Below are 6,000 nucleotides of genomic sequence, written 5' to 3' on the forward strand. Positions count from 1 at the left end.
TTCACAGTTTGCAGCTAGCGTAGTAGGATATACAGCTGAATGTCAAAGATAAACACAAACTGTCATCATAAATTAGGAAACCTGTAATTAAAACATTAGGTAGTTTGCACTAGTATTTCATATCCATATATACCAAAGACTAACTTACTATTAGTCACTTTTTCTAGTTTTCTATTTAACAGTTAACTAATGTTAGATATGTGTATACAGATAACTTTGTTATTAATACATCAAATAGTTATAATAAGAGTGCAGAATATGAAAGAAAGCACAAGACACATTTATACAACTCCCTTGCAAAACAGCTCTTAATTATGATTGCCCACTACATTTTCCCCAAAGTGCAAGAATGTACACTGCTCACCGAATTCAACATTTTGTTTGATATTGGTAGTGCGGAATGTGGACCCATGCCCTCAGATTTCTAGGAAAATTAGGTGTTCACAGTTAATGGATACCTGAGAAAAGTTTTTTGTTTTTTCTCCCCCAAAACAGTACCTCACAGGATCTTTTTGGCAAAGACGGTGACAGAAACTCATTCTCCAGGGCAACATACAGTTTCCTCAGCTACAAGACCATCCTTTCTTTTCTTGACATCCCAACTCATTCAAAACACATATCCCAACTTCCTCAACAACTGAGATGCGTCTTGCAAACAACAGACTCTTTCACTGTGTTGTGCTGATTCATTCCAAGCACTCTTCATCCTGCACACTGAATGAAGCAGGGTCCTGTGGGAAAACAAAGAATGAGATCATGTAATTAAAGACTATCTCATAATGTACACAGGGATTGAACTATAATGGCCTCAATAGTCTTAATTCTGTGTCTTAACTCTTGAGTGATTAAGACTGCAAGTTATTTTAATATTATTTTCTGAATATAACCATCAACAGTTCTGAGTAAAGACATTTAAAAATAACCAAAAACCCCAAGCCAGAAAACCATCCACATGGAACCATACCAACTACTACTATATGGTATGCAAGGAGAATACCAGTAGAGCCAACTGGAGGGGAAAACAACAACACTGCTATTTTTATTGAACATTTTTCTATTCTCAATTTGCCTATCCATTAACATTTAAATGTTTCCCAGAGATATTTCAATTTTAATGAAGTTCTGCCAGATTAAACTATTTTCAAATCCTGCCTCGTGATTCCCACAAGCTCACATACTTGCTAACGCCAGAAGGATGCTGATGAATCTATCCATATTCCCCAGACCAGCAGCCTACCTGACAAACACAGAGATCCTACAGACCCTGCTCCCAGCCTTGCCACTTATCTGCTGAGTGCTCTGTCAAGTCAGACACAGAATGGTAATTTTATTCAGAAGGAAATTTAGCTTTTTGCAAGAGTGTAATTTAGATATGTTAAGCTTCTAAATCTCTCACAAAATGGATGCCATTCCCCCCTCCCCAAGTGCAAGTCTCTGGTATGTGTACAATTTGTTTTCAGGCTGAAAGCCTGAACCACGCAATGGGTGTTCATCATTCTTTGACTCTTCCCAAGCCTTGGATCTTCTGCAAGTCCTGACAGCCATCCCACAGTAAAAGAGATTGTTTTGAAAAACACCCCTCCTCCCTGAAATTCTAGACCCTGAAAGCACTTAATTTTGAAGCTCTAGAGAAACAGATTTGGAACTATCATACCTCATGTTTTCTGTCACAGATGCCAGGCCTGTTATGCTTAATGCTGTCAGGGAGCAGCATAGGCAGGGCTACTCTGCAAGGTGGGAATGAGCCAAGAGCCAAGGGCAACCCGAGCAAAGGCCATGCCCACACCGGCTAGGGTACAGTCCCACAGCACGTGAACACCATGGGCAGAACAGGGTACAGCAAACAGGGTCCATCCAGGCACTCTAGTGGAGAGCAACTGGAGACAAGACCAGCAGTAAGGCTACAGCATGAATCAGAAGGGTCCACCCAAGAGATAGGGCTAGCAACAGACTACCTGCAATGCAAGTCCAAGGTCCAGCAAGGGAGGCAGGGATGGATGGACAGACAGACAGATGAACCCAGCATAGGTCAGGAAGGGACTGAAGGCTCAGGTCTAAGCTTAAATGGAGCCCCAGGGTCCGTGGACAGAGGGCGTGTGGGCAGGGGTCCCAGGTGACGCTACTCAGGGCTGTTAATACCTATTAGTGCACTCATGGCATGAAAGTGTTACAGTTAGCGTTGGGGTTACAGTTAAGAAAAGCAGGGCCTGCAGAGCCTCAGCTCATTCAAGAGTCTGAAACCTCCAGAGGAGGGTGTGAGCTTCTATGAATAATTCCTGTTTGTTCTTTTTTTCCCATATTCATTTTGGGCTTTGTGGCTAATATTGCTTATTTAAAGGATTTACTCTTCCTTTCTTTCTTTAACTGTATTTTGACTTATATTGGCTTCATTTGTTTGAAGCCATATCCTTCCTTTCTCTGTTCTTTTTGTTTGTCTCCTTTGTTCATATTTTATGTTTGTTGAAATGTAAACTTCTGGGGACTGCAATATTGAACAAGTTCCTCAACTCTAGTTGAACTCATTAATGTTGGGAACAAGAGTCAATAGAGCATAAAGGATGTAAAAACTTTTGTTCCTCAGTCCTGGAGGTTTTTCCACCATATGTGCTTGGAACTCCACTTCCAAGAACTATTTCTAAGTCACATCCTTCAGTCCTGTGAGAGCCTCTGAACTGAAGGATCCAGAGAGAACTCAAGCCGCCTCTTTTCCTTAGGCAGTGAGCTCTGTGTTGCACCTTACGGACACCTCACAGGGGTTCAACAGTTGGTCTTACTTTAAATGTCTCTGAGGCTTTCTATGTGAAGATCATACACAGTTGTGGTGCTTTATTAAATTAAGAATGATGTCCAGCAATACTGAAAATAATGCTTTGTTTAAATGTCCACATATAAATCATACAAATACAAGCAGCTACTGTAACTTGAGACACTCATAACTGAAAGTTTCAGTGAAGAAATGTATGTTACTGTTTCGAATTTATAAAAGATCTTTTTTTAACCAGAGCCACAGAATACCTTGCAAGCATTATCTAGCCAACTCTCATCACATACTTGTGAAGCAAAGTAGGAAGACTTTCATCAGCTTCTATGCAGTTATATCTAGGGTGAAGCATAGGTGGTGACTAGCACAGCAACACAACAAAGCAATGTGGCACGGATGGTGAAAAAAGGTGCCATAATCAGTTGAACCTCGGGGCATACTAGGGTGCTGTTTCATGAGTTTTGCCAGGTCACCTTTTCTTATAGAGTGCCATACAAGCTTTCACACCAGAAAGTGTGATCATGTCTTGGATCACGTCTGATACAAAAGGTAGCAGGTCACATTCTCAGTTGTGTTTTGGCTCTCTTTCCCTACTTAAGAACCAAAAATGTCTGTAAAACAGTCAGAAAACTCTCAGTGTGAAAGAATATCGCTGGGCTTATGGATGCCATGCGACACTGGAATTCAGATGCACTGGGCGTTCAGAGCAGTGCAGATATATTGTGAGAATCAAACAAATACAGTTACACCAAAAATCTTCTATGTTTCCCTGTTATAACGAGAAATTGCATCCAGCAGCGCAGTTGATACACATCATCTTGGGGTAATGGTAGTACAGCATTGGGGTACTCTGCTGACTGCACCCCCAATATTACTTGCTGTACTCTCCTTGGTGTGCACAGTCAGATGCGGACAGTCATGAGCACTCTGACCTAGCATCACACAAGATTTTATTGTCCCAAAGTTGTTCAGAGATTCAGAAGCTGACCCTCTCAACCTCTCTATGAAGCACATCCAATTGGGTTTACAAGCTTAGTCATGGTCCCCTGCTAACATGGTCTGAATACTTTTCAGACCACAGAGTGAACAAAGTGGTGTCGTGACTTATGTGACTGTACTTGGACAGCTATCCAAATACTAGAAAATCCAACCTTAATTGAGTTGCTAAAACAAACTGTTAAAGACGCAAATTTGACTGCTTACATAAAATAAATTATACTGGTTGGATAAGTATGCTTATTATAGCATTTTTACATCTCTTAATTACTCCAGTGGACTGTTTCCAAAATAGTAACATATTTTTATATGTTTTCACTAAAAAACAAGGTACATAGCAAAGCACTCTGGGCTTTTCTGAGTGAGAAGATGACCAAAATTCATAAACATATATTTAGTAAATCATTCAGCCAGTGCTAAATGAAACCCTTTATATGGACTTTTCAAAAACATTCAGCGTGTGAGGTAAGTTCATTAATGTGGTGTAGCAGATTGGGAGCAATATCTCTTTTCATGCAAAGATTTGGCCTAAAGCAAGAAGAATGATCAGCTTCATCACTGCTGGTTTTGCTGAAAGATTTTTCTGATGTTACAAGACAGGACTAGAATCTCTAAAGAATAGGTGTTTTCCTGGTCCTCTTTCTGGTGCAGAGGCTGCTCTTGGGAGAATTTCAAGTAATTGAACTGTAATTCTAATTAGAGAGCACTCACACAAACGCAAATTAAACACAATACTGAAACAGTTCAAAAATTTAGTTATGCATAAAGCACAGAAGATATTGTAATGATGAATGAATCAGAATAAAATGTGGGGGTTTTGGGGGAAGAAAGTAGAGTTTTCTTATTAGTAGCAGGTCCAGAGGAGGGCCATGAAAATGATCGGAGGGCTGGAGCACCTCTCCTGTGAAGAAAGGCTGAGAGCTGGAGTTGTTTCACCTAGAGAAGAGAAGTCTCCAGGGAGGCTTTACTGCAGCCTTTCAATATATAAAGGGAGTTTATAAGAAAGATGGGGACAAACTTTTTACCAGGGCCTGTAGTAACAAGACAAGGGGCAGCAGTTTTAAACTGAAAGAGGGTAGATTTAGATTGGCTATAAGGAAGAAATTTTTTACAATGAGGGTGGTGAGACACTGGAACAGGTTGCCCAGGGAAGTTGTAGATGCCCCATCCCTGGAAGTGTTCAAAATTAGGTTGGATGGGGCTTTGAGCAACCTGATCTACTGAAAGATGTCCCTGCCCATGGCAGGGGCTTGGACTAGATGACCTTTAAAGGTCCCTTCCAAACCACACCATTCTGTGATCCTGTGATTCTGTGATTCTACTCTCTTGATCTCTCTTGAAAAATAACAGATTTTATATTATGGTCATGCTTGCTTACATATATATTTTGACAATTATAAAAACATTGAATTCATCACTTCAACTCATCTTATGCATTTAAATTCATGAAAAAATTTTCTTTACAAATATAATTATTCTAATATTATAAATATCTGCTAAATGTGCACAAACTGTAAGCTCCTCCCCTCCCCCTGAAGTAATTCAATACTTAGAAAATGGTTGTATGAACTTTGAAATGCGTTTCTGGGTTTCAGACATTTGCACATTTGCGTTGTAGAAGGTCCTAGAAAGTACAAACAGAATAGATCAAATTATTTTTCATATATCAAAATGTAGTCTGCCAAATATAAATAGCAACAAACCATTGACTTTTGGCTAAACCATAGCCATTGTTTTATGTTCAGGTACTGAGTCTGAACTGCTCAGAGAGCTTCAACAAGTCAATAAAAAAGCAGGATTCAAAGAAATCTTCAATAGTTTTCATGACTGTAAGTGTTTTGATGCAAAATCCGTGATAGAATAAAAAATAAACAGCATTATATTCCATTTTCCCTGATAAAAGACTTGGGGGAAAAAAAAGTGGTATCCTAGCAACTAAACATCAGAAGTTTTCGGTGCAAACACCTCACCCCCTTCACTGTCTCAAGTAATAAAAAGAGAATAATAAAATTCCAAACTTGCAACTGAATCCTAACATAAAACCTGAAAATACAACAGTTCAACAATACATAGTAGATTTGAGCTCATTTTTTTCCTGGCAGAAGTATATGTTCAGACAACTTCCATAATACAGCTCTGTGATTGAAAGGGCAAGATAGCGTGTTTTGTGCTCTTGTCCATTCAGGTCTCTAACTGTTAATATGTAAAACCTTACTGTATCAGGTTTCTTCTGATGACTTTTA

This window comes from Ciconia boyciana, chromosome 5 (genome assembly GCF_034638445.1).
Source record: "Ciconia boyciana chromosome 5, ASM3463844v1, whole genome shotgun sequence".
Taxonomy (NCBI): domain Eukaryota; kingdom Metazoa; phylum Chordata; class Aves; order Ciconiiformes; family Ciconiidae; genus Ciconia; species Ciconia boyciana.